The sequence below is a fragment of the Pelophylax lessonae genome (genome assembly GCF_965119305.1).
Source record: "Pelophylax lessonae genome assembly, chromosome: 5".
Lineage (NCBI taxonomy): Eukaryota > Metazoa > Chordata > Amphibia > Anura > Ranidae > Pelophylax > Pelophylax lessonae.
This window is the reverse complement of record NC_138772.1, coordinates 436,825,148-436,834,488: the sequence shown is the minus strand read 5'-3', so window position 1 is coordinate 436,834,488 and position 9,341 is coordinate 436,825,148.

The window sequence follows — 9,341 nt, the reverse complement described above, 5'->3', positions numbered from 1 at the left end:
AAAAAAAAAACAAATGATAAAGAAGTAACATACCACTCCTGAAATCTTTTATTTTTCTATAACATAAAAAATAAAACATCACAATGCTTTATTATCAGCTCCTTTGTATGATATACATAAAGGTTATTTCAAGGTTAAGGGCCCATTTATACCCGTCTGCTCTGGTGCTTTGCGTTAATGCATACTTTTTAATGTATGTTAAGTTAAGTGCAACCTATTAATTTGAATGGTCTGCCAATGCACCAGAACAGACAGAAAAAAAAACAGACAGACATAATTTTTTCCCAGGCTGTGCACCACAATGCACAGTAATGCATTACTGTGTGCTGTGGTTTGCTGCAGCACATGTGCATCATAGGCGCATTTCATTGAAAATAAATGGCATGGCAATGGACAGTTGTGAATGGGCCCTAAAAGCTAGTTCCAACTGGTTGTAAAAGTGCCCAAACTACCATATCGTAATTTTGTGCAAATTAAGTCAGGTAGTGAGATACATGATGAATTAAACACCATTTGCCCTTTCTAAGTCTGTCCTTCAGTAATAGCCATCCTAACTTGAAGCAAAAATAAACCTTCACATAAAAATGTTAAAATTGGCTGAGGAAACTGTATGCCATAATGACGCCCAGAAGAAGCTACGCCACTTAGAAGCGAAACGCGTTGACGTCATCATCACCGCCGGCACGCCCACCAGTGTCTCAGACGCGGACAGCGGAGGAAGCGAGCGAAAGCAAGTGGATCGGGATCGGCGACCACAACGGACAAGCAGCGGAGGGTAGGAATCGGAGCGAGCGGCTATAGAGTGGAGGTCAGGTAAGTGAGAGACAGCACCGCAGCATATCGGAGAAGGGGTGAAGCATCAGCCATACGGCTGACAGAGTGGGGAGCTACACTGGAGCAACCAACACTAACCCGCCCTACTATAAACACTCTGCATAGTCCCCAATAGATACGCTGAATACCTGCTTACCAAAAACACTCCTGACACTCCTCTATACCCCCGCAACAGGAAGGGAATCATCCCTGATAACTAACCATAAATCCCCATATACTCTACCTACATACCGCTGGAAGTATAAATATCCAATCGGCATCTAGTAAAAGGAAAAAAGAGGGGAATAAAAGGTGAAGCAACGGTAATTACCACCGGAGTTATAAGTAATTGTACAGACACCGGACCGCACATCTATACCCCGGAATTACTTTTCAATGATGCTAACCGGAGACTAGCCATCCCACCAGACTTGCCTTCCAAGACCACCATTTTTTCAAATTACACTTATTTAAGTAATTTTGAACTATATCCCGCCTGTCCACAGACACGCATCACAGGAAGATATTCCAATGGTATTTTACCATGCATTTTAAATAGTCAAAATTAGCCCTGTGAATGAATTATTATGCACCGGCCGGTACTGTGTTAAATGTTTATTGTTATATGTTGTATGTCTTGTTCCTTGTATATATACTGGTACACTAAAAGATTTACATATCTGTACGGTTATGAAAAATATGAATTCTTTCATTAATAAATTTGCTATTATTTAAACTCACACAATTGGAGTCCCTATATCTGTTTTGACCATTTAACCGTCTATAGTTCTGAACGCTGTACAGAACACCTTTCTATGTACTTGTATGCACCATATAGTAGCACATTATGGCAGACTAGGGCCAACCAAGTGATCACCTCCAGCACTGCGGTGTAAACACTGTCAGTTGTCAAGGGTGCTTCTACCTTCTCCCCCTCTTCCTTTCGGGTTTGGACTTGACTAGGCCATAATGACATTACTCCTGCACATGCACATTGGAGTCACTTCATCACAGCACAAAACAGTGCCATAAATGTATACTGAGCTGCTCATGCGTGGGTCAGTGTACATTAATGCTGACAGACTGGGAGAAGAAGTTAAGACAAAATAAACTAATAAGGTCTCTCCTGTCACAAAAATCCTATCTGTCAGCAATTTTAATTCCACTTTAAAAGTAATTCATCAGAACAATCACACTGATTAAGCTGCTAAATGAGACATACCATGAAGATTATGGAGGCTTATATGCTAAGAAACTTAAGGAATAAAGGTACAAGAGAAGCTGATTTGGTTAAATCGTTGAAATGGGGATCAGATGCAATGAGGCTATACCATCCTAAAACAAAAAAATAAAAAAGGTTTGATAGGTCTTTACTGGTACCAGAATGAAAGGAATTGCCATATGTCAATAATATAAAACATCAAGGTTTATTACAATATTATTAAAACATTTACATAAAAACATGAAATTTTGCTCTCATAGTACATAATTGATGATATATCCTAATGAATAGTCTCTGGTTCGACGTCGACACATTTCACATTAAGTTGCTTCCTCAGGACCTTTTGGTCTTGGCAGCAAAGAGATATATCCTATTAAAATATATATATATATATAAAGCACTTGTAATACATTGTATATAGGTCTTGTATGTTTTAAACTATAGCACACAGTGTCCATAACATGACTTGAATAACCACTTAAGAGCTTCGGTAACGATGGCCAAATGAATTGTATCAACACCGAAGACAGAGTGCGGGATATAGTATATATTTGGCTGTAAACCAGGTGGACTTTCTAAAGGACCAAAAACAGTATAATAATATTGAGGAACTACATTGTCTACCCTGTATTTAGAATTCTCATAAAATAATTTTACTCACTTAGCCCAAAAGATAAGGCCGGGAGGGATAATCAAGAGATATTCTCTAAAGCCAACTCAAACAAGAAACACCAAAAAATGCCAATAGCCATCCTAAAACACATTTGAGGTAATGGCAACAAAAACAGCATACTCCAAGCTATGGTATAGAGCATCCCAAATCAATATAATTACCCATAGTTTTTTGCACATAGGTGTCAATTTGGCAACAAGATAGGTTGTTTAACTTTTAACTGACATATACCTTTACATCTTCACACACCAAAATATGCACACCTGTGGAAAATGAGGGGACAGTGTGCCACCATGTCAATCAATATAGTGCTAAAGTATGTGCATACCATCCATAAGCCGGCAGTAGTATTCGTACTTGTTACCATCCAGCAATATCCTTGGCTACTACTAAAACAGTTAAATTCACTGCAGTGTGAAACTTTTAGCTTTTTATTACGAAAACTTCAGGAGGGATTTGGATAAATCTACAGTTATGTAAGAAAAAACATGTAAATATCTACACAGAAACTGTGTTAGATGCCCTTTGTATAGCAGTTTACAACCAGAAATCAAAAATAGGGCAGACAAGAAAAGCATTCAAAGAGATTAAAAAAGACGTCAATAGAATGCTCGTTTTGCTTTACTCTTCACGATTTTGTATTGTATTGAGTAATGACAAATCTCTTGCTGCTCTCCTGCTGGAACTTTTGCATTTTATCAAAACAGGTACAAGTCAGAGTTTTCGACTCTACAGTAGATTGTATGTAATGCAAATGCATCAAGCACTAGACAAACCTGGATAAATAATTCAGCAACAGCTGGAAACAGGAAATAGAATGTCTGCTTTCATAGGGAAATGCTTTTCTTCCACTTGGAAGGATCCCTGATCCTTCACTACATCTGCCTTTTTGGTTTCAGAAAAGCTCCCCTCAGCTGTGCACATGCTTGATTTATTTTACTGGATTTTATGTTCTCAGCTATGAGGCATAACCTCATTCCAGTTTTTTTTTTTTTTTTTTTTTAGACCGCTATTGGTTAAGACATCCACACAGTTTTGCTCTCTGGTGCTTAGGAAATCAGCAGTGGAGGGGTTAAACAAAATGTCAAGGCATTTTTCAGCATTATTGCCAGAAACCACAAGATTCAATTTCAGCTTATTTAGGTTAAATGGGCACAGCTTAAAATCACCTAGGCTGCAATGAGTGACTTAAGCTATTCTCAGTGTTGTCTGAGAATATTTAGTCTGAAGGTTTCGTATCTAACCTGTGCTTATAATAACAGCTCGCAAAACAAGGGTGGAAACGGGGTAAAATTAATAATACCATATTAACTGTAAGCTAAATCACAATGATTTTACTTTTTTTTTATTTTTTATTTTTTTTTTGTATTAAGCCCCAGCGGCAGTGTCAAAGCAGCTTTAGTTATCATCTTACGATCTATATGCCTCAAGACCAATCTTTTATATAACATCAAACAGTTTGGCTGATCGATTGATTCCGTCATGGAGGTTTGCAAGGTTTAGGATTAATGCAAGCAGCTTGGAGAGATTGAAAAGCAGAATAAGTAGTACAAGTAAGACAGTTCAGTGAGCCAAGAACATGGAAAGGTTAGATAACCACATGTTCATCGGAAAAAAAATAGATGTTCCATTCATAATAGGACTAAACTACCCTCTAGGAAAGTTCTTTAAAGATTTATTTAAATATGAGCGTGGGTTTTTGAAAGGAAAATATCTGAACTAGAAGCCAAATGACCATGGTTCTTTTAGAACGTGTGCTGTCCATTAAATAAAGCTGATCTGAAAGATAGGAGGTGCTGGATCTGACGTGGGTTCAGTTTTGCAAAGTGAGGGTAGGGTCTGTGCTGTAGAGTACATTGGATCTGTCTAGGCTGCTCTCAACATAAAGGGCCACTACCGAATTTAAAAAAAAAACAAGACAGCTTCTGTAGTTTTTATCATATGTATGCAAAGGTAACAGTATTTTTTGGGTCTCAAAACTCCCCCTTCATCACGATTTCAATTGCAAATAGCGATGAAAATGGACTAAAGTTAGAAGTTAGGATACTAGAATTCTGCTTGTGTGCAACATAGTCCAATCAAAGAAGATTTCAGAGGACATCAAAAGAAGAGTTGTCAAAGTTCCTAAAGTTTACATGTAGAGAGATGTAACACCACCAGTAGCAGCCTGTCCATATGGGGCGCAGGGGCGCTAATCAATGTTCCTGGCCCCTAATCTACAAGCAGGGCACTGGACGTATGAATTTCAATGTTTTCTTTTTTTTTTTTTTAAGCACGTGATTAGAGCCTGAGGCTTTAATTGGCTTCAAAAAAGGGTGAGCCCACCCACTTGTGTGACAATAGGGAATTAATATTCCCTATTGTCCTCCTGATTCTCCTCCCTATCAATCAGGAAGTGGCTCCTAAGACCCAATTAACCAGGGAGTCTTAGGACTCCTGGCCAATTGGGGTCTCAGGCCCTACTTTCTGTTCGGCCGAGAGGAGAAGCAACATCCCCGAAACAAGCAGAACCTGGAGCGCGGAGCAGCAGCCCTACCTTATCCTTAGGTAAGGAGGCCTCTGAATGCCACTGTCCCGTCCGTCTCCCAGGGGAAGGGTGGCATTGGTTTGCGGCCTCCCATAAAATATCGAGCACCAGCCGCCACTGAACAGCAACCCCCCCGCAATGGAATCCAATTACTGTATGTGTTTAAAAAGAAAATACTGTGTCTGCTGTATCATGTATCATGTACTTGTATGAGAAAGTATCCTGTTCTCTTTTATTCCTTCCATGTGAAATCCCTGGTAAAAAAGCCAGTCCCTCAGCTTTCCTAATAAAAACTGACCACAGTAATCAGGAAAACACACTGTGGTCAGTTCTTTAACTATGCTGGGAACTCAGTGTGCTCTTTATGTCCTGATATGGCCCCGGTGCAGTCATTCACTGGGAAGCTCAGTGTGCTGCTGCTTCTCCTCCCCCCAGCTTTTATGCAGCTGACAACAGAGGGAATGGGATCACTTATAAAAAAAAGGGGGAAAAAGGTATTTATAACGTATTTTTATATTTATACAAAATGTTTTGCCTTTCATTGCAATTTTAAGGTGAGGGTTTACAATCACTTTAAATGTACTTTTAGCATGTATTTCAATCTGGCTTTACACTAGGATCCTGTAATCTCATGCAAACCAGAACTTGGACTGGGAGATGAAGGGGAAGCAGTGAACGCCAGTCATGCTTTATGGCATTACAAAGTGTAATAAATCTAACAAGTAGTGCTTGTTGATTGGAGGAGAGATTACATAAGTGACCTCAGTAGTGTCTGTCTGACCTGTCACCTGTAGTTCTATGGACAAGCAAGGCTGTTCCTCAGACAGGCAATGTTTACTTGTTACTTGTAGTTCCACAGCTCTACAAGTAAAGCTTTTCTGTTCCCTTTTATCACTTAGTCATGTGTTCAAGACTGGAGCTTTAGGCATTGCCCAATCCCATCCCCCCTACTGTATAATACAGCAGCTTTCCAGTAAGTTCATGTACAGTGTGCCTATCAGCACCACTATTTAAGCAATTGGTATCTTTACTAGTTTCTAGAACCTGTTTTGAGTTCCTAGTCCCTGTTCCAGCACCATTGTGTTCCCTGTGCACACTTCTGCTAACACTCATACCTTTCTGTGAATTCATGTGCTTTCTTAACCCTTGACTCCTGTGTCTCTCTGAATGTGGTCAGCTGCGGCCTGCATGGGTGTGCTCTGGACGGCATTCTTGGAGCTGCCCTGCAGGATAAACCATCTCCCCTGTCAGGAGCTTTCATAAAGACGAGGCGCTTCTTAGACTCTGCAACCAGAGCAATCTACCTTTAAGCATGCAGGCTGCACAGCAGATCCACAAGCTCCTAGCCTGTGACAATTAGGAAGCAGCAGCTCGTCTACTTTAGTAACAGTATTGACCATGCTGAATTATTTAGACTGCAGTGGAAAAGGTAAATGATCATGTTTTTTAAAGAATCTGTCTGGATACCATGATTAAAAATGACTTGAACAGAAATTCAAATTCTTTGACAGGTTAGACAGTTCATAATTCAAGTTTGCATTTAGCTGTTTGCCCACACTCTAAGATTGAAAGTTACTAAGGGTTCAAAAACTTTTTTTTTTTTTAATTGAATAGGAGCCCTGCCAAATGCAGAAAATTGTGTCAAGCTAAATGACATGAGAAAAAAAAACCTGTATGCATGTGAATGGCTGCAAAGCCCTGATCCATACAGTGCAACACATCTTTATTAGTCCAGCAGCAAATAGGATAATCCACTTATGCCTGAAATGAATGCACTTCGCTCACTACTGCAATTATGATTACGCTCCAGTAGGACAAAACATGTCAGGAAGGTGGGGATGAAGAGTTCCTATTTCTACTGGACTAATAAAGTTGTTTTGGGCTTTGGAAACTAGGGGTATGCAGCTTCACATTTTTGCTAGTGGAGATTGCTTGGGAGGTGATGGATCCTGGAGGCAGCCAGGAACTGCTGCAGAAGTATGCAGGTAGGTGCAGTTATCCTCCCCACTGTAGGTGGCTCTGTTTAGCTGGCTGCTGTGTAGAGGGTAATGGAGGTTGAGAAGAGCTTTGTTACTCTGAAGCCTCCGTAGGTGTCATTAGCAGGGCACTACTGTGCTGGCTGACCTCCACTGCCATTTTAAGTGAGGGTAACGATAGTCAACAGTACTGTCCTACTGACATCATCACAGCACTGGAATGAAGAGGAGTGCGGCCATTTTTTTGGTTGGAAATTTTCCTAAGGGATAGTCAATGCTGATTTTAACTGGATTTCAGAAGTGCTTTAAAACATATTACACTATGAGAAGGCCTTATTTGTTTCATTAAAAGTTATACACTGTGGATCTTGTGGTGCTTGTTGGAGAGACATCTCTGGCATGATCACTAGAATCTGGAAGGAACTGTATGTGACAGGGTGTCTGAAGAAGGGGACCAATTCTGGAGTCGCCTGGAGATCACATATGTGTGTGTTTGCCCCTATGATAGCCTCCTGTTGTCTTAAACTGCAGCCATTTTAGGTAAAAGAGTGGCTGAGGAGAGGCAGGTGCTATCTGTTGTAGCCGTGCTGGCGCCATGTGAAGCGGCAGGGCAGAGATGCTTTTCATTTTTGACAGGATGAACACACCAAACCCCCCCTTATCTACGTCCCTGGCAGGTGATACCAGCCTTACAACTTTTTTTAACAGAAAATTTGTTCTATACAGCAAAATATTCTCTTAGTAATTTCATACTTTGTAAATATTGCTGCCCTGAGTTTGGTAGTATAAAGACAAATATACAGTGGGTACGCAAAGTATTCAGACCCCCTTAAATTTGTCACTCTTTGTTATATTGCAGCCATTTGCTAAAATCATTTAAGTTCATTCTTCTTCCTCATGAATGTACACATAGCACCCCATACTGACAGAACAACACAGAATTGTTGACATTGTTGCAGATTTATTAAAAAAGAAAAACTGAAATATCACATGGTCCTAAGTATTCAGACCCTTTGCTCAGTATTTAGTAGAAGCCCCTTTTTGATCTAATACAGCCAGGAGTCTTTTTGGGAAAGATGCAACAAGTCTTTCACACCTGGATTTGGGGATCCTCTGCCATTCCTCCTTGCAGATCCTCTCCAGTTCTGTCAGGTTGGATGGTAAACGTTGGTGGACAGCCATTTTTAGGTCTCTCCAGAGATGCTCAATTGGGTTTAAGTCAGGGCTCTGGCTTGGCCATTCAAGAACAGTCACAGAGTTGTTGTGAAGCCACTCCTTCGTTATTTTAGCTGTGTGCTTAGGGTCATTGTCTTGTTGGAAGGTAAACCTTCGGCCCAGTCTGAGGTCCAGAGCACTCTGGAGAAGGTTTTTGTCCAGGATATCCCTGTACTTGCCCGCATTCATCTTTCCCTCGATTGCAACCAGTCGTCCTGTCCCTGCGGCTGAAAAACACCCCCACAGCATGATGCTGCCACCACCATGCTTCACTGTTGGGACTGTATTGGACAGGTGATGAGCAGTACCTGGTTTTCTCCACACATACCGCTTAGAATTAAGGACAAAAAGTTCTATTTTGGTCTCATCAGACCAGAGAATCTTATTTCTCACCATCTTGGAGTCCTTCAGGTGTTTTTTAGCAAACTCCATGCGGGCTTTCATGTGTCTTACACTGAGGAGAGGCTTCAGTCGGGCCACTCTGCCATAAATCCCCGACTGGTGGAGGGCTGCAGTGATGGTTGAATTTCTACAACTTTCTCCCATCTCCTGACTGCATCTCTGGAGCTCAGCCACAGTGATCTTTGGGTTCTTCTTTACCTCTCTCACCAAGGCTCTTCTCCCCCGATAGCTCAGTTTGGCCGGACGGCCAGCTCTAGAAAGGGTTCTGGTCGTCCCAAACGTCTTCCATTTGAGGATTATGGAGGCCACTGTGCTCTTAGGAACCTTAAGTGCAGCAGAAATCTTTTTGTAACCTTGGCCAGATCTGTGCCTTGCCACAATTCTGTCTCTGAGCTCTTCAGGCAGTTCCTTTGACCTCATGATTCTCATTTGCTCTGACATGCATTGTGATCTGGAAGGTCTTATATAGACAGGTGTGTGGCTTTCCTAATCAAGTCCAATCAGTATAATCAA